The following is a 21,451-nucleotide window of genomic DNA, read 5'->3' on the forward strand; positions in this document are numbered from 1 at the left end:
AAACACAAAATCCCACGTAACAAAGCCACTGGAGGCTCAGAGATACCGTTTCTCAAAGCCAAGCTCAAGCACCTAACAAGTGACCAAGGCAGGACAGGGCCCAACATTTAGCTTCAGTCTTATTTTGATAATTGAAAAAAAATAAGAAAGGCTTTTAATAGTGAGGACTTTTCCCACCATCCATCAGTGATCATACTTGGCCAGGGATGATTCTGCTTCCTTGATGATAATTGTTTTTTATTAAGGGAAGAAAATTTCCATTAATTTAAGCAGTCAGCACAAACCAACAAACAAGGCCCTGTGTCTCAGCCAGATTAGAAGTTCCTTTCTTTTCTTTGTCTTTTTAGTTTCAAATTAATCAGAACGTGGTGGTAAACTTGAGGGGTTGCCTAACAACTAAAGTAAAATATAAACACACAGGAAATCCTAAAGAAAATTAAAATGCAATCTAAACCCATCTCTTCCTTTCAATGTGCTCATTAGTCAACAAGAAATGAATAAAACTGAAACAAGGTAACAAGAGTCACTAGCAAAATAACATATCAATCATTTTTAATTAGCATACTTTTTTGTAATCTGAAAGAGTTGCCTTTACATTTCAAAGGAGTCCTTTCAACTTCTTTTTTAATTTTTTTTGTTCTGAATTCCAAAGATAAGGATCCTAATTACAGTTTGTTTTTTTAGCTTAGGGATTTCTTTTTCCCCCTGTTTTAAGAGTGAGGGAAATGAGGAAAGAAGACCCATGTTTCTGATCCAAGGTAGACTAATGACACAAAGGAAGCCAGAGTTCTGGGCTCCAGTTCTCAGGTCGTCTCTCCTGGAAGACGCTGGCTCATCTAGAAGATAACCATCTCTCTCTGGATCTCTCAGTCGTTCTTTCTTACTTCATTTCAAAACACAGGTTGGAGCCAGCATGCTGGGGTTGAAATCCTTACCAGCTGTATAACCAAAGGCAAATTACTTAACCTACCAATGTGTTTCCTCCCTTTGAAACAGGGCTACGGTGAGGCCCCAGTGACATACTTTGTGCCCAGGTGAAGGGTACTCACGAGAGCCGGCGGGTTTTGTGAGGAGTGGCTGTTCTTATCATGGTCACTGTGTTCATCTGACGTCAGGAAGGTTTCGAACACAAGACACTGGGCCTTGGCATCAGCAAATTTGGTTTCTGATTCTGCCACCTCACCCCCGACTGCGACTTTTGCAGTTTATGCATCTTAGCTTTCTAATGCTCGATTCCATATCTTTAAACTGAGAGTAACCCTTGCTTTTGCTCCTCCATTTTCCTCAAGACCCCTACTTCACCACTGGCACTGTGAGCATACTCAAAGCTCACTCCAGAGGGTAACTCCTTCAGCTTTTACCTTAAGTGAATCCTAGTAACTTTCCTCTTATTGTTTTTTCTCTTGCTTAGACTGTAGCTGTGCAAGAGAGTGTGCTTCTGTCCCGCAAGCTGCTTGAAGGTTCTACTCACCTTGCGCACTCCTCATTCTAGGAATTAGTGACAATCAAGTTGTCTTAGATCCATAAGAGAGGGGTTCTATCTAAGAAGCTATAAGTGATGCATGTAAATAAGTGACTGCAAGTTGTTCTAACAATAGAGTGAGACACTGTGACATCCCATGCAGAGTTATGTGAGTTCATTACCTCCCAAACTTCTTGATCTAATCCATACTGTAGCCTACATCAGAAACAACCTCTCTATGTATTTTCTTCTAGTTACTGGCTTTCAAAGTTTTTTGTTTGTTTGTTTTAATTAAGAAATTTTCCATCTATCCTACATATCAGTCACAGATTCCCCTGTCCTCCCTCCTCCCCTCAAGCCCCTCCACCTCACCCCATTCTCACCTCCTCCAAGGCAAGGTCTCTCATAGTGAGTCAGCAGAGCCTGGCACATTCAGTTGAGGCAGGTCTAAGCCCCTCCTCCCTGTGCCAAGGCTGAGCAAAGTGTCTCACCATAGGCACTAGGTTCCAAAAAGCGGGCTCATGCGCTAGGGACAGGTCCCCAGTCCTTCCTTGGAACTTCTTTGCTTTTCAGCCCATACCCACTACTGAAAGCTCAGTTGAAGAACTTTGCTAATTTCTTTCTTAGATATTTCCCATCCAAAAACCCAACTACCCAATAGGAAATGAACAATGATAAAGGCCATTCAAAGCAGCAAGATATATACTTTCTGATATTCTCATTCCTCAGTGGAACAATTGTGACCTAGAACTACATTTTTAAGTAGGCACATGGACCAGCAACAGCTGTTGATGGTTAACAATGTAGGGTCTTGCCCAGCTGAGACACTTAATTGGAGTCTACAGAAGATCCTTGCTGTATCTGCATTAGATTAGCAAGCATGTCAAAGTCTGAAAAAAATGTGCCTAAAAACTTAGGAGATGTACTCACAATCAGTAGTTAGACAGATTAATAATGAGACCAGACTTCCTGGCTTCTCATCCAGATTCTCTTTACTCCCACCTTCATTATTGGCCCTTTCTCCATCTCTATTACTGCAGCAGAGTAGGGCAGGAGATTTTTGTTTGTACTCATTCTATGCCTGAGTAAGAGAAAAAGTCTCTGCAAAGCATGGCATGAAAATAAGATTCCCCATCTTTACTTAAGGAGTGTTTGACAAAAATGTTCAGTGAGACCAGGTTCTACCTCAACAATGGCTTTTATGCTTTTAATCTCCTTATTTTTCTCAACAGAAATTTCATGCTAAAATCAAAAGAAAACAAAAACACCAAAACTATCCTTAAACCAAATAACAATAATCAAATTTTAGTTTGGGTGGATCAAATCTTGTGAAGAGCAAGAGTGAAGTTTCTTCCAAGATGACCAACTCTGGTGTCGTGTGGCAGGAGACAGTGCCGACAGTATCTGTGTGGTGTCATATAGCATCTGATCAGAAGGGGTAGAGTGACCAGGACACAGGAAGAGGGGCATTGAGGGGAGACTGGTTTTGACGACAACAACAAAATAGACGAACTTCCAAAGAGTCACATAATAGGGTTAGAGGGTTTTCAAAGACAAGATGGGATGAACTATATTTTACGATCCCTCATGTCTAAGAGACACCTCACTGCAGATTGGAATACCAGTGGGGTGACTCTCCTTCAAGCACTACTGTAGCATCATGCCCGGTCACTCTCTCTTAATCTGAATTTGCAGCCCCATTCTTTCTAGCTCTGTTTTCATTTTAACTTGATTTTAGAATTTTTTTTTTTTAAAAAAGCATTTTCCACAATGGCCCATTGATTTTCAAGTGTACCTAAGGCGTCCCATCTTCTCAATGAACCCAGTAAACCATGGTTTGCAGTGTTCCTCTTCTCTTATAGATCTCCACTTTTGCATATAGAAATGCCCTGTGACTTTCCTGGACCATAGACTGTAGTAGGGGGCTCTTCTGTGAATTCTATGTGATACGAAAGAAAGTCTAAAAGATATGTCTATAAATTTAGAAAACTCATGACCACATTGTTGACAGACAATGATGATGAACTTTTTGGCTCTTAATCTAGCTCTTTTCATTTCCACGTCTTTATTTTTGAAGCATTTCTGTATACAAAATTCACTTCTGACTTGGTTTCTTAGGATGCTCTTTTCATGAAATTACACAGTCTCCCTTTCATTCTTTTCATGTTTTTATGAATGACTAAATTAGTGGGAGACTGGTAATGTTTGAGAAAGCACTCATGTAATGAGGAATCAAACAAGAAATTAGCTTGGCATAGTAACACACAAGTGTCATCCCAATACCCAGGAGGTGGAATGGTGACAAACGTGTCATCCCAGTACCCAGGAGGCTAAGGCAAAGAGGATCGTGAATTTGAGGTCAGTCTGGACTAGAGAGTGAGAATCTGTCTCAAAAGCAAAACAAAAAACAAGTGATCTTCTGTTTTTGGTATTAGAATGCAAAATGTCATCCAGTTTTCATTTTGAATGTTTGTTTCCCAGAAGGTGAATAGATTTAGGGGAAGCTGTTAGGAAGTAGATTCTGGCTGTGAAAAGTAGATGACTAAGGGTCAACTTTCAAATGTTATATCCTCTCTGATTCCACAGTTTTCTGTTTCCTCATCTGTCACTGAAAGAATAGCTACTACCGCATGACTCAGTCACTAGGAGAGATCCATTCTACCATGCTTTTTCTGCCACAATGGCTTAAAACTGTGAACTTAAGTAATCTTCCCTTGAGTTGTCTCTTTCAAGTATTTTGTTCACAGAGACATAAAAGTGTATTAAAAAGGAAGAGAGCCCACAGTTAACTACTTCTGTTTCACTACTTTGCCTAAACATTTCTTTTTTTTTTTTTTTTTTTTTTTTTTTTTTGAGACAGGGTTTCATGTAGCCCCAGCTATCCCCAAACTCCCTATGTAGCTAAGGCTTGTCTTGAACACCTGATCCTCATGCCTCTGCCTCCCAAATGCTGCAAGTACAGGTATGCCTAGGTATCATTTTGTCTGTTTGTTTGTTTGAACTTTTCTATTGTGATGGTTAATCTTGTCAACTTGATGGGATTTAGAATCACCTAGTAGATACATTCCAGGACATATTTTTTGAGTAAAACTTTGTAGAGATTTAAATGAAGATAAATCTATGCTGAATGTTGGTGATACCACCTCATGGGCTGATGTCTCTGACTGAGCATAACGGAAGAAGTGAAGTAAACATCAGCATTCATCTCCCTCTGCTTCCACCATGGACTAGCCTCCTCTAGGATGACTACTCTCAACCCATGAGCCACAAGAGCCCTTACTGCCTTTGTGATGCTTCTTCTGAGGCATTTTGTCACAGCAATTAGTAAATCAACTAATACACCTGCCCCTAGCTTCCAGTCCATCTAGCATGTTACACTACTAATCTCGCCACTTAAAATTTCATTAAATACCATCTCCTTTGGGAGATACAAAAGTTATGTAAGATGAATCTTAGGCACACAAAGAATAGATAAAGTCAGCCAGGCAGAGGACTTGATTGGTTACAAACCCCTGGGCTGTCAATGGTTTTATGGGGGTTGGTAGTGGAAACCATTCAGCACAAGAACTAAAAAGCCTCAGGGGCAGAGAGTACAGCATCTGGAGTGGAAATAGTAGAATAAAGAAGTCTTAGGAATGACCATGCCCAGAGTGCAGACACATAGTAGGCACCTGAAGCTGAGTAGCTCAAAAGTCATTGGAATCCAGAGGTGTGAAAGGTAGGGTAACATGATTTTGTGTAACTCATCCATGGAGATATATAATTGTATTTTTACAAATTCTATATTGTAATAAAATTAGCAATTTAGAATAAAGTATGAGCTAAGTATCAGGTATGTCTTATGTATGTGGGAATGTCCAGGAAGGTGGTCATGACACAGAAGGCAAATAGAAATGGTAGTGTAGAAAGACCTTGGAAGGATGGTAGGGAAGTAATGACTTAGGATGAACTCTGAATAATTAATAGAATTTTTGGACTCCCCTCTCCCAGTCTTCTTCTTTGTTAGATATTAATTCATCCTTTCCACACTTTTCTGTGGGTTTACTATTGGTGAAGAAATCAACTGAAATGAGTGACGAAAAGCCAACCTTTATTTTGGGAGTCTCTAAAAGGGGACTCTGAGGGATAGAGAATCCCACACAATAAGCCACCCCAGATAAGTGCTTCTAGTATGTAGGTGGATATTTTTCCATTACAAAACAATTTTTTCACCACTTTCTCAATCATTCCCAAGGGAATTCAATTTCACAATTACCATTTACATAGGAAAAAGAAGTCAAGAGCAACTTAAGGAAAATAAAGTAGTTGTTATTATTGACAAGCCATTGATTCGGCGTGTTTTTAGTAGCTAGTTATTAACACAGCAACCTGGTGATTTTGCTCTTTGTTCTACCTGGTATCAATTTTAATAGAATTTCACTTTTCCAATATTGCACTTTACCAGGGTAAATCACAGGAAAAGAGTGAAAAGGCAAGATTATTATGCTCTGCCGTTCCCTTGGTAGAATCCTCTCACAACCTCATGGAAACCTCATAAGCATTAGAGCCCTGGGTATGCTATTGTTTCCGTAGGTTTTGGACAAGAGAAGAGAGTTTCATTTCCATCACTTCTCTGAGTGATGTTGATGTTGTTTGTCCAGGAAGCCTACTTTTAGAGTCACTTACTGACTATTTACAGAAATCAGGGGACCAAATCTAATTATATAGCTTTATTCCAGCTACTAAGCTCATTGACTTGATTTCTTTATCAATAAAAAAGGGATAAAAGCACTATTTGCTTTTGCAGAAAACTGTAACAATTCACATTAAACATTAAATCAAAAATGTTATATTATACTAGTTTCAAATGTCCCCTGGCCAATTTTAATTGAGAATTCTAAGACAGAATAAAATTCAGTTAATTTATAAATTTCAAATAAGTGATCATTGGGATAAGTGGGGAAAAGTTGCTGAAATTAGATCCCACTTCTTTGTCTGTAATTTCAATGTTTTTTCCCCCACAATGTCTCATAGACCCACATTGACTGGACATATGGACTTGATAAACAGTTCATAAGAAAAGACTAGGATCTATCACTATTTAGTCCCTAGACTTCATCAATTAGAAGAATATAGCCATACTTTAAATCTCCGCCGACAAGTTACCCTTATGGATGCCTAAAATGTAGATAATCAATTGTCTAATTTAACTCTAGACTCATATGTTTCATCTATTTCTGAAAATAGTTTGAAAAATCCAATATTGGGTCTCCTAGAATTCTCCATCTCATCAATACCACAATATCTTTAATTCCTCAAGCCAGAGAACTTTTTTCCTTAATCCCATGCATCAGCATATTCAGCAGGTGTCTTTAACCATCATTTCTCAACTAAAATATTTGCAATAGCCTCCATGTGTCTACATGTTGTACTCAGAGAAGCCAAAATTATCTTCATAGAAGGATGTTGAGTTATAATTTCCCTGTCTTATGTTTTGGAAAACAGTCCACACTCTCTTCTATGATCATAGGCTGGACCATTCACCAATACCTTTCACAGTCATTGTTCTCCTTGATAACAATGTATCCCTCACACCTACACACACACACACACACACACACACACACACACACACACACACACACACACATATATATATATGGAAAGATTTCCCCCTAGTTTTCTAGATAATTCTGAGTGTGCAAATGACTGGGTTTCTGTGTATATATCTGGTTTTTTGTGCCTTTTCTTGGGCTCTTTTCTTTCTGTATGTTTGTATTGTCCTTTTCTGCTGTGTTACTTTTTGTTTTATTTTATTATATTTTAGTTCATTTCATTATTATGCTTTAGAAACCAGTTTATTTTCTAAGGAAGGAGGTATATCTGGATGGAGGGTAGGTAAGAAGAAACTAGAAAGAGTAGAGGGAGGGGGAATGGTAATCATTTATGTGAGATATATTATGTAAGAAAAAAATCTCTTTTCAATAAAAGGGGCAAAAAGAAGATATTACAATTCTAAACATATATGCACTAGTCTCTGGTGTACCCAATTACACAAAATCTTGCTAATGGAATTAAAGACATAGATTACCATCAACCCTATAATAGTAGGTGATTTCAATACTCTACTTTCTCCAACAGACAGATTATCAAAGACATTCTCATTGCAGCAGATGGGCCCACAACTTCTCAAAATGCAGAGAACAAGTGATCATGGCAGAGTACCCAGGTCCAACGCAAAACATGGGGCAGAAATACTCTAAGAGCCAGAGGACCAACCATGAAATGTGTAGTGAGATTGTGTCTTGTAGAAATGAGAGTTTCACCTGTACACCTCAACGGTATGGCAGCCTAATCAAGATCTGAGCAAGTATAACAGCAAAAGATACAGTCATATGGATGGGGGAAATTCTTATCAACCCAACTCATAGAGAAAGAACTACAGGTATCTAAGGAAACTTGAGAGCAGGGTAAATGATCTTCCTCAGGGATGAGCAGACTAATTGTTTACTCAGTACCAAGTCATCATCTTTGAAATTATATATATATATATATATATATATATATATATGTGTGTGTGTATGTATGTATGTATGTATATACATATATATCACTAAGCATACTGAACAGGATGTATTTATATATATTTGTGTGTGTATGTATCAATACCTATTAAAGAAAAAGAAAGCCATGTATGTATTTGAGAGGGAGAAATGGGGGAGATGTGAGGGATTGGAGGGAGAGAAAAGAAGGGGGAAATTATACAACTATGTTCAATTAAAAATGAAAAAAAGAAAGCATACGCTGTTATATGTGTAAATATCTGTTGTTTGCTTGCCTATTCCATATAAAAATGTAATGCAGTATGAAATATTCAACGTGTTCTTGAGGTACTTATTTTATTGAAGTAGCTGAAAATGTCTTATTTTGTCTGCTGGATAATTTCTCATTGTGTGAAGAAAATGCAATTTATAAAATGATTCTCTTGTTGATAGACAGGTAGGTTGTTTTGCCTTGCTATTGTTATTAACAACATTGCTTACACCTTCTTGGGGTACCTGTGTTTTGGTGCCTACTGGCAAATATATAACCTTAGATTCAGAGTCACTGGATTTTATAGAATGTGAAATTTCTTTATGAACTCCTGTCAGATTGTGTTGAAAATGGTTATACCAGTGTACTGTCCCACAGCAGCCTACATATGAATCATGTTGAACCCTACCTACTCTGATTCTTGGTATACCAGATTTCTGAATTGTTGCTAATATTTTACGTATCAATTAATACCTCTGCTAGGTCTTAATTGATACTTCCCTGACTATTAACAATATAGTTATTAACAATAACATTTTAATGGATTTATTTTTATTGTTTTTAATTTTGTGTGGGGGTATGTGCACATGAGGGGAGTTGCTCACAGAGACCAGAGAGATCAGATTCACTGGAGCTGGAATTACAGGTAGTTGTGAGCTGCCCAGCAGGGTTCTAGGAAGTGAGCATGAGTCATCTGCAAGAGCAATATAAGTTCTCACCTGCTGAGTCATCTCTCAAGCCCTGTGAACATATTTCTTGTAATACTAGTAAAAACATAGGAATTTTATATTCTCAAAATTTCAAATATATTGCAAAATGTTAACTTTATGCACATTGCTATAGGTAGGTCTCTAGAATTTTCTTATTTTCATAAATAAAACTGTAGCTATCTAACAACCTCAGCCCAGAGTCTATATGCTGGATGCATGTTTTGATTTTCTGTTTCCTCTCTGGAGAGAAGCCTAGAGCTGGAAGTTTACTCCTAATAGTTCCATGCTGAACTGAGGGAACAGACTATGGTGGATGACTGACACATGTTTCCCAACTGTATTAAATGATACTGGCTGCTGCTCATCTAGGAGGGTCTTGTTTCCTATATTTCTCATATTGTAATTATTCCAGGTAGTGTGGCTGAATCAACATTCCCAAGAGTCCAGGAGGGTTTGGATTCTCCTAGTCTGCATTTCTGCTGTACAGGATTAGACATGTATTTCAATACGTTCATGCAGCCTTTATATTTGTGCTTCTACATGTTGCTTATTTATTGATTCACTCATTTATTTTTTCAATTGACTTAGGACTTTGAAAAATCAATTTTCTTACCTATTAAACACACAACAGCTTCCCTCTCTCCCTTTCAAGGACTGTTTAGGAATGAAACATATTTTGAAGCAGTGTCTCCTGAGCATGAATTCTTGGACAAGTTAGTAATCAGCAGAGTACAAACAGAACAACAACAACAAAGGCCACGGTGACAATGTAAAATCCAGATCAGCCAGCACTTCCCACCCAATGCCAATCACACATGCCTGAGGTGAAAGAAGAAACTTATGTAACTAGGGTCTACCTATGTGTTAAAACTCCTCTGTGATTGTAATCAAGGTAGCAAAGCTTGGGTCTCATATCTCTATATTTGTACAGACTGCACTTTAACTGAGTTTACTGTAACACTAGTAAGATGAAGACACGGTTTAGAAAGGTGGCTTAGTAGGTAAAATGCTTGTCATACCAGAAACTTTGTCAATCTGGGCATTATAGTGTATCTGTAATCCCAGAGCTCCTATGTCAAGATGAGAGGCAGAAATAGAAGGATACCCAGAAGTTCATGCATCACCCAGCTTGTTCAATAAAGCAGTGCACCATGAGGAGACCTTGTCTCAAACAAGGATGGTGAGCACTAACATTGAGATTGTTCTCTAACTTCAATGTGTATAATGGCAGACGTGTACCCACCCACCCACATACATGTATGAATGTATATACCATGTTTGTACTTGCATAAACATTATACACATGCACACAGAAAACTAAATTTATTGTGAAGATTATTAAGAATGAAGAATTAACTTTAGTGCTGTAGAAACCAGCATGAGAGGGTTATTAAAGATTTATTAGAAACTCATTCCCATGTATTTTATATAGATAAAAGCAATAGGAGCTGTTTTCATAAATTTATATGATCAACACACATGTTTCTCATCTGATATGTGGAGCTGATGATGCTGTGATATGTATATAATGTGGATGAAGTCCTGAGTGAATTTTGACATGGACATGCAAGACACCCAATACCTCAAACCCTTGAGGATGGCAAAGCCTTGTCCATGTGGGATGGGCTTGAAATTGCCAAAGCCTTCTGCTAGTAGAGTGACTGTTGACAGTGCATAAAATATGAGTGTTTATGAATGACTGAGCACAGCAACTGCAGGTTCCTTCTCCTGGATGTTTACAGCCTGAGATTGCTCACATATAGAGAGCTCCTATGAGGCTAACTCCTCTCACCCTACCCTGTGCTATACATAGTAAATGCACTGACATTGAGGGTTGCTTTATAGTAGGTATCCTCTATCAGAGAGAGCACAGCTCACCTGATCTCAGCTTTTCTGTACACCTGTCTATGCCTTTGTCCTTTCCCCATTCCCTTGCTGTCCCTGTTGGGTTTCTAGGAAAAAGCTATGCAGGATATAGCAATCTGACACTAAAATAATTATTGCCCTTCAAAATTATTTGCATACAGGAGGTCCTCTACAAATGTTGACTGAACTAATAAGGATGGCACTGAAATAATGTCACTCAACTATCCACTGTCTTTTCTATCTATCATCCTTTCAGTCAAGTGCTAGTTTCTGAATGCCTCATAATTGCAAGAAGTCCTGTTGGTTTCTTGTTGAGAAGCAAAATATTGAAGGAATGAGTCTAGCTTTCTAATTAATGAGAAAATGTGTGTCTAGTTCATTAAAGAGCATGAGATATGTGTCAAACAAAAAGTCATCCAAGTAGAAGTTAGTGCCATGGCAAAATTAAATCAAGAGCATCAGGAGTCCAGAGGAAGCAGGTTATTTCTGGTTGGTAGAACTGGTAAGGTCTTCTATAAGAGACGGGACTTAGGTTGTATGACTAAGGAGGAAATCGTTAAATAATGAGGAATGGAGACAGAGTTGGAGGCTCAGCATTCTAGATCAGGGACTGAGTATATTACCAAGATGCTTAAGCTGAGCAAAATAAGTGCCATCATTGTTGACTTTGCATATGAGTTACTGTATTAGTGAGATGTGGCTGGTTTTTCCAGTTATGAAATCGGAGATCAAATTCTGCTGAGGAGACAAAGCCACTGTTTACAAAGGTTTGAGCAGGTGATATACAATACTCGAGCTCCTAAGATCTGAAGCTGGTAGACTACCTCTGAATGTAAAGGCCCACAAAAAAGGCACTGGACTCCCTTCAACAAGAGAAAGAAGCTAAAATACAAGAGCATCTTGAAGTCAAACTTAGGAAATGGAAAGTGTTCTGAGTGACCTCATGTGCCATTCCCTTTCCTTCTGAGAATCTCGCCAGCATCTTCCATTAACTGAGGCTAGAGTTTGTGTGCATACTCATGCAGCCATGCTTAAGGACACAACCATGCATTGATTAAGATAAGCACATTGTAGGAATACCCCTGAACATTTATCATAAATTCAGAGGTCAGCAGCTACTTTATCAAGAATATCTCACATAACTCCCTTCACTATAGTTTGTGCATTTATCTTGTAATTTTTTTTCAACTATAGTCATTACAATCTTAAAGACTAACCATGAATAAGCCTAAGGAATGTATTACTATATGATATTTATGTGTGTTTGTGGTCTATCCTTCCATTTTTTGAAGTCCCATAAAGAATTCTAATGTCAACAAGGAGGGGGGAATCACAGCAGACCACTCATCATCCTAAGCCTAAAGCATTTTAGATCTTTAGATCATATAAGATCTTCAGAGGTGCATGGCAGCAGCAAAGGGATGCACTTTGTATCAGCAAGAGAAATCACAAAACATCTCTTGGGAATCAGAAAAACAATAGAATTATCCAAGGCTATATCAATATGCCAAATTAACAATACATTAGTGATTTCCAGTGTCACAGAAAGAAGTAGTTTCTGCTTTTGATGTCTATGAACTGTTCATCTTAGGGAAGGTCATTTACTTCACCCAGAACTTCCAATAGCTGTGGTTTTAGTAGTGTCAGCTCCTTTTCTCTATCTCTTGGCAATGAAAGGATTTGCTCAGGAGATCACTGAGGTAGGCACATGACTCAGGATGATCTGATTACGTAGTGTCCCATCCCGTGTCCACAGTGACCTTGTGCTTAGGCATTTTTAGCACAAGAGCAGGCAGGGGGAAGGTTCCATCTCACTCTCCTTCACTCTGCAGAACTGTGAGAATGTGACTGACTACCGAGTTTCCAAGTTCGTCGTCTTCTCTAGCTTCAACTCCAGGTTTTTGAACCACCTAAGTCTTACACATTACTCCATCCTGGTCTAAGTTGAATTTCCACTATTCTAGTGGGAAAAGACCCTCATAATACTGTAGTGTATCTTATATCTGAGATGGAGAAACTTGAATCTTACCCTGTATCTTACACATCAGCCTCCCTTTTAGTCATAGGTTTGCTATAACCTCATGAATATGGCAGGCCAACAGAAGTTAAAGTTCTTTGGATTTGGCAACAGGACAACTTTGGGAAAACAGGACACCTATTCTTAGCCACTGCCCTGGCCTGACTCCCCTTTCTGCCTGCCTTGTTCTTCTTTCTTTTCACTCTTATTCTTAAATTATACTATAATGTCCTTGTAAACCACCTTGAATCATTTTTGGAACAAGGTAGAGGATAAGTTAATTAATTCACAGATTAATTTAATTCTCATAGAAACTCAGTTTGGTAGGTATTAGTTATCTCATTACATGGGAGAGGAAACTGAGCCTCAGAGATATGGAGTCATTTGTGAAAGGTCATACAAGCAGTGGATGCTGGAGTCAGGATGAAGAGTCAAGACAGTTAGTCTTCAGAGCAGGTGCCCTGTCAGCCTGCTTAAGATCTATGCTGTCTTGGGGATAGTAAGAGCCTAGGACCCATGTAGATGACATTGGGCAAACAGATAGAAGTCTGGAGGTAAACTCTAGGCCTTTCTGATTTAAGCCAGTGTGACCCAAGGTACTGACTTCTAACTCACAATGTCTTCTCTACTTCATGGAAGTAGCACTGTATTGATCTTAGTGTTGTTGAAATTCCACCAAGGCTCTTGAAATGAAGCTTGGGCCTGGTTTCAACTCATAATCAGAGGTCCATAACAAGGGCTGGATCAAGAACCATTAAACTGTATTAAAAGAACAGATGGTGCTAGGTGTGATCCTGAGCCTCATCTAACATGATTCTGATTAGTCTCTATACTTGGGGTATAGAAATGCAGGCATGCCCTAAGTTTGGACTCTCTAGACAAAACACAGAGAATAGGCTTCAGACTTAAATATTTGAGTAATAACTTATGTTAGCATTTAGGCATCTGTACTGGCCTGCCCTTAGGGTCCTGACAGGATATATCCTCAGCGGCAGCCACTAAGAGCACCCTCTGTGCACATTCATTAAGTTTCCTTATAAAGGGCAGGCCTTGCCCACCCCTGTTCTCTTTCTCTTCTTTCACTCTCATCCCCAGGGACTGGTCTCTGCCCCTTCTCTCCCCTCCCCTCAATAAACCTCCCAGGTGGGCCCTGTTGTATGATGTGACTCCTTCCCACCATTTTTAAAACACAGCACCTTAACCTGTTTGTTCTCCTCTGTGATACTACTTAACCCCTGAACTTTACCTTAGTCTACAAATCAAGAAACATGGGAAAACCAGTCACAACATTCACTGTCACAGCATACCTTTATCTTTAAATGCAAAAGTCATCTTATTTTTGAGATTCCCTTGTGAGCTGGCTGGTATCTTGTAGGAGCGAAGACTCTTTTCATTAGACTTAGTTCAGGATGGTGTTCAGGACCTTTTCTCTCCTTGAGAGAGCATCAGTGAGACTAAAGTGAAAGATTAGTTGTCCAATTGTTGCCATTCACTAGTTCACTGATTCCGTAACTATTTACAAAGGGACTAGTTTGTGCTAATAACCATCCTTGGCATAAGGGTCATATTTTTTTTTTTCTTCAAGAGCAATTCAGAATCCAAGGAATAATAGAGCCAGGCAGATACAATCTGTTTGCATGACCAAAAGGCAGAGAGAACCTTGGAGGAGCAGAGGAAGAGAAAGAGACCATGTGCACCTGTGTGTATGTGTGTGTGTGTGTGTGTGTGTGTGTGTGAGAGAGAGAGAGAGAGAGAGAGAGAGAGAGAGAGAGAGAGAGAGAGAGAGAGAGAGAGAGAGAGAGAGAAGGGGGGAAGGAGGAGGGAGGCCACAGCTAAACATACATAACCCGAGGCATCATTTGCCAATGTTGGGCCTTCACAATTAGCCTGGCACCACTCTCAGACTCCAAAGAACAACTGCTGTCCATGGATGCAGTCTTCTCAAGCTTGAACTTGACTGTGGAGAGAAACCCTGCCTTTTCAAGGACTCTGCCATGGACTTTCCAACTTGCTTGCTATGACTTCAGGACAGAGCCTTGTAGTCCTTCTGGGTTTAGTGTTCTGTCAATTGAAAGGTCTGCTTATCTCCTTATCTGTTTGCTGGCAGTGGGAAAGTCTAATATTTCATTTTTCCTAGGAGTTTGGGGAAGCCTTCACAGAATCATTACTGTTCCACATTAACAAGTAAAGAATAGTCAGCACATACCCCATTCCATGGAGGCATCGATATGTACTGTGCACCAAATACTGGTCTGGATGCTAAGGTTCCTTTAACCTGATCCCTCCTTTTATTTTGACAGGTGGAAACTGAGATCCAGAAAGAGTGTAAGTAGTTGAACTCTACTGCCTTCTGCCTTGTGCTCCACACGCCACTTTCTCTGGTACTCCAGGGCTCAGAGCTGCTCTCCCCATCACTGTGTCTACTATGATCAGTGGTCCCACTTTACCCAACTCACTTTTTTCTTGTTAATTCTTACTGAGCCTGCAGGGGAGGCATTGTGATAACTGCTTTATGTCACTTCCCTTTAGATCACAAAAGTACCTTTGAGGCCTGCTGGAATAATGCAACTGTAATGGAATAGCTTAAGGAAAGCATTCAGAAGAGCCCAGTGATACCTCCTTGGACTAATGAATAAATGTGTTCATTCAATAGACTACAGCACATCGTTCACAGAGCACCATCAATGTACTTTTGCCCAACCTCCTGCTGAGCCTTTGAACTATGGGACCAGTTACCATTGTGCAAGTCTGTTCCCTTCTCTCTTAAGACTTCTGTGTACTATCACCAAGGCCAAGGCCAACTGTTCAGATGCTTACCTTCCTTCAATATTATTCTTTTTCTAGTGTGATAATATAATTTTAATTTACTTTTTTTCTATTTGGTCACTACATATGCTTGGAATGGTTAGTGTTTATGAGGTAGCTAAAAGAACCATATAAATTCATTTCAAGGCATCAGGGTTTATTGTTTGTGCACACACACACACACATGCACACAGGTCAGCTTGTATATGTGTGTGTGAAGGTTGCATTTGTGCACATGTACATGTGGAGGCCAGCAGACAACCTCCATTGTCCTCAGATGCCACCCATCTTGTTTAATGAGACAGGGCCTTTCAGTGCCCTGTAACTCACCAAGTAGGCAAGGTTGGCAGTTGGCTGAGGATTTAGCTTTAGAGATCCTTTTGTACCTGCCTGACCAATACTAGGATTAGAAGCATTGTTTTACATATGCATCCAGAGACACAGGTTATGTGGTTGAATGTGGAGGCTAGAAGTTGACAGTGGGATATCTTCTTCAGTTGTTTCTCAACCTTATTTGAGACAATCTTTCCCTGCATCTGGAGCTCACCATGTTGACTAACCTGTCTGGCTGGCCAGTCCCCAGGATCTACATCTACTTATCTCTGCCAGGGTTCCAAAGTTTGGTACTCATGATTTCAAGACAAGTGTTTTACGGACTGAACTATCCCATCAGCTGCAAAAATATTTTTTGACTTTTCAAAGTACTTATTCCTGTGAAAATTTCATAGAGTATATTTTATCATATTCTTTTCCATGTCCCAACTCTTTCCCAGGTCCTTCCTCTTCTCCCTGCCCACTCAACTTTATATACTTTCTATGTCTGAAGAAACAAAAACAAAAGCCATTAAAAAATGGAGTCAGGTTTGTGTTTTTCCAACTACTCCTAAGAATAGGGTGGAGGCACATATAAACTCAACAGGGTCTGTGACAACAGCATGCACAAGAGATTATGTGCAGACAGGCTCAAGCCAGAGAAAAATCCCAGCACAGGGGAGGGGAACTTGTCTTAGAGTTATCAATGCTGTGATGAGCCACTATGACTAAAGAAACTTGAACTTACACACCATTGTTTATCATTGAAGGAAGTCAGGGCAGACTGGAAAAGGGCAGGAATCTGGAGGCAGGAGCTGATGCTGAGGCCATAGAGGGGTGCTGCTTACTGACTTGCTCTTCATGGCTTGCTCAGCCTGCTTTTTTTATAGAACCAGGACCACCATCCCACAGTGGACTGGGCTCTCTTACATCAATCACCAACTAAGGAAATGCCCTACAGGCTTGCCTACAGACTGATCTTATAGGGGCATTTTTTTTAAGTGAGGCACTCTACTCACTGATGACTCTAGTTTGTGTCAAGTTGACATAAAACAAGCCAGTACAGAAGCGAACACAAAGTCACACCCCTGGCAAAATGGCTATTTACAAGTGATAGCTGTTGAGAGGGGGGAAATTAGTTTATTTTCAATGGAGTGACACTGGGTCCATCAACCACACTCCAGGGCAGCCCCCCCCTTCTCTCTCTCTCTCTTTAAAGCCACTGTATCATTTCAAAACAAAGGAGGGAATCTGGGAGAACAGCAGCTTCTTTTGCCATATAATCTCTCTGAATTTCAGATCCTTTACCTTTTTAATGTAATGTATTTTGTAATTAAAATATATTATTCCTTCCCCTTCCTTCTTCCAAACCCCAGTATGCCCATCATCCCCCTCTCAAATTGATAGCTTCTTTTTTATTATTACTGGTATATTTATTATTCATTCATTCATTCATTCATGAATATATACACACATAATAATAAAAACAGTACTTCCTGCCACTGTTTTTGTTGTTTGTGTATATGTGATTTCAGAGCTCACTACATTGTATTGGATAACCAGTGGGGAAGCCTGTCCCCAGGAGAGGCTAATTCTCCCTTTCTCAGCAGTCATCAGTTATATAGTTCTTTGTGGGAGGCCTAGAGATTTCCCCCTCCTGCATTAGCATGTGTATTGATATTGTCATTCTTCAGGGCTTGTTCAGGAGCTACTTCCAGGAGATGCAGTCTCACAACCAACTTTCTGCCTTTCTGTATCTTAACATATTATGTACGACTTCTTCTGTGATGCTTCCTGAGCCTTAGTTCCAGGAGTTGTGTTAAAGATGTAACCCCTTAGGGCTGAGTTCTCCATAATCTGTTCATCTCTTTGTTTTTAAAAATATGGAGGACAATGCCTTCCCTGATTACTATACAACAAACACAAACCCAGAAAGGGTAAATATCTTTTAATTTTTAAAAATACTGTGTCCTAATTTTAAGTGAATACCTATTTGCCATGTTTGGAGTGGTAAAGAGAGGCAGAGTCTAATACTTTAAACTGAACATTGAGCTTTAAAATGCCACCAGTTGGCACTTTGATAACAAATTAGGCCCACGAACGAAAGATAAATGGAAAACATTTACAAGCTACATGATCTGGAAAATGGGAAGAGAGCTGATTCTCACAAAGAAGAGGAAAAACAATTGGCTGCATAATTAGAAAGCAGAAGTGATGCTTTACCAGCCTGGGCACACACAGTGAGAACAGGAATGCTGCTGGGCTTATTGGAGGCTGCTGGCTCTAAACAGCCATGGTGGACAGATGCACAGGGGAAGGGTCAGCCTTCAAGAAAGGCAGCGAGCGGGGTGACTGAATAGGAAAAATGCAAGCAATAACAAAATTATTCACTGTTTTTCGCTGTGGATTCCGAGTCACAGAGTCCAGATGCAGGATCAAACCAAGTGTGGCAGAATGGACACTAATGCTTCAGTCGTGACTGACAGAGCAAATCCCACAAGAAATCCAGGGCACGGCTCCTGTTGTGCATATTAGCACACTCCTTCCCGGCTTTCTTGATGGCTCTTTCTCCTGAGATGCCTCCCGGGAGCAACCCACCCAGCTAATAGTCAGGGGATCTGGACTTAACATTAGTTTAGTAATTGACACAGTATGCATGAGCTCAGGCAGATTGTATACAGATGGCTCCTGGTTTGACATACTTTAAAATACAATTATGGTGGCATGAAAGTGATACACAGTGAAGACCACTCTCCAGGTTTTGAATTTTGATCTTTTCTAGGGTAGTGACTTGATTCATTCTTGTGATGCTAGGCAGTTCCAGAGAGTTGCAGCTCTTATTATCTCAAAGAACCAATACTCTACAGCTTTGTCCCTATTTAGGATGCTCAGAGGGCTAGCCATACTAACGGCATTTTGAATGATAATATCTGTGTTAGCATTCTGACTCACCCCCTGGAAACCCGTCCCTTGGAGACCTGCCCAGTGTCCTGAGGTAAAGTCGCCTTTATAAAAGAGAAGTGCCCCTACCCCCTCCATTCCAAGAGGTGTGCACCATCAATCCCTCTCCTCCTCCTTCTCCCTCCCTTTCTCTTCCTTTCTGCCTCCTCCTTTCCCTGTCTTTCTTCATCTCTCTAATATAATAAACATTTCCACGTGGATGTAATACTTGGGGTATGAGTGACTGTCCATTGTTGCATCTGCCTGGCATGTTTCTCTGCAAGCATGGGATACCCTGGTCTGGCCATTCAGGGTCCCCTGTGCATACATCATAACAACTTGCATCTTAAAATGGGTTTCTCAGGATGCTACCCCATGGTAAATCAAACACACACACACTTCTCTGAGTGTTTTTGGTCATTTGTATTTATGACCCTAGTGCTTTCTTTCTGCTCCCTTGATACAGGTTTAAGGTTCAAAAGGAATATATATATATATATATATATATATATATATATATATATATATATATATGTAATTGGTAATAGCATGAATTCTGTTGTAAGATGATCTGGGTTTCATCCTGAATTTCACCATCTACATGACCTTTTGCAGGTATAATTCTCTGTTTTCAGTGTTTTCATTTGTAAACTGGAGAAAACTATAAGATCTTTCAATTGAGTTGAGCTGAGTTGATTCAAGGTAATTACTTAGAGTAATTCATACCAATTTTTGATAATGGTGCTAGGAAGTCAACACATATGTCTATTGAGTCACATTCCAGTCCCATGACTGGGGTTTTTAGATGAATGAGTATGTCAACTATTACTACCTACATATGAAATGCCTTCCAGAGTAAGGTGGTAAAGGTGAGAAGTTGCTCAGCTTGATCATGCTTTGTTATGGGTCTGTGTCACCAAGATTACTGGGTGGTTCATGGATGGATCCCAAAGAAAAGGAAATGGGTGGGGACAAGAGAAGATGTAGAAGTCACTTGAAGTTATTCAGTGAAATCTGGCACTTGACAAAGAAAAATAAGTGATGCTTAGCTACCAGTCAGGGGATCACTGTAGAAAGAATAATGCACACACACACAGACTCTCTCACACATACATTTTGTGTATATATCCATAAATAGAGAAAAATAGAAAAGAAAAAAATGACTAAGTTATGACATTAGATTGCTTTCATTTATGCCTGCAGCAATCACTTTTAACCTCTCTGAAATTAACTCTTGAATGAAATTGGAAGCTAATATACATTTAGTTTATAAATGTTTTGAGTACTGAGTGAAATAGCCATGTAAAGCATTTAGACTACTGACAAATCGTGTTGATGAGTCTCATTCTTGACCTTCACAGTAACCTTAGCAGTGTTCTTGGCACTATGCAGGAAACTAGTTACTAACCTCAGAAAAACCACCTGGACTGAGTAGCGGTAAAGGAGAGTAAGTGATTTACTTAGAACCTGACAAAAAATGTGCACTAGAGAAAGGATTCTATGCACAGCTTTTCTGGTTCCCCAGGTCTGTGCACCAATGTCTCCCAGATCAATCACCAAGTACAAATCCCTTTTATCCCAATGCACAGTATGTTGCTTTCCCTAAAACAGAATTTGTGCACATTAAAGGAGTGCAGCATTTTGCAGAAACTCACATTGTTTTTTAAAGCTGACACTGGATAGCAAATAAAAACTTATGACAACTGTGGCTCATTAAATTGGAGACATGTTACAAACATCTCATCAACACAGTCATTGTCATGGTTGGGTTTTTGATTGTCTTTTCTGTTGGGTGCTGTGCTTCCAATGTTATGCCTGTGCTTCTCAAAGGTGAAGGGGAATAAGAATCACCTGGAGGTCTTGGCACTCTGCCGCTGACTGATTAGCTATTTGTGAGGATAGCCTGGGAGCCTGCATTTACAATCAGCTTGTAGGCAATACCCAGATTCTTGTTTGGGCAAATATTAATTGGAGTAGCAAGATTGTACTGGATTGCTGCTTTAATTTGATGTTGTTACAAGAAACTTACAAGATCACTGAAGCCCATTGTAATGAGAAGAAACTGGGGGGGAAATGGAGTTAGATACACCATCTTTCAGCACACAGTGAGTGAGGGACAGAACAAAAATCAGAGCTTCTATCCATCTGAGTCTAGCCTTTATTCATAGCCCCCTCAGATACATTGCAGAGGACATAGAATCTGTCATGATTTAAAATATTTGTATCTGTTTCAGAACCTAAACACTTTATTTTAGTCAAGTGTGTATAGGTATTAAAAAGTTAATTGGTTATCCAAATATGATAAATATGTATCATTGTCTTACATAAAACCAACTTAATACTCAGGCAGACAAATTTAAAAAAGCATTTTATTATGAAGATAGTTAAAACTTAAAGGGCCAGGGTGCCAAGAATTTAATACAGCCTTATCCTTCAACTGGTGCGGTCTTTCTGGTGGGCAACATGGCTTTATGTCAACATACAAAATGTGGGCCAGGGGTATATGTCAAAGGATATATGCCTACCATAAGCAAGGCTGTGAGTTTA

At 39.5% G+C, this 21,451-nt stretch overlaps 1 protein-coding gene across 1 annotated transcript in view; it reads right to left on the bottom strand.

The window, feature by feature from the left end:
- Tenm4 (teneurin transmembrane protein 4) overlaps positions 1–21,451 on the bottom strand; it is a 2,730,446-nt gene that overhangs the window by 1,376,831 nt on the left and 1,332,164 nt on the right.

Source organism: Peromyscus leucopus, chromosome 1 (assembly GCF_004664715.2).
Source record: "Peromyscus leucopus breed LL Stock chromosome 1, UCI_PerLeu_2.1, whole genome shotgun sequence".
NCBI classification, from domain to species: Eukaryota; Metazoa; Chordata; class Mammalia; order Rodentia; family Cricetidae; genus Peromyscus; species Peromyscus leucopus.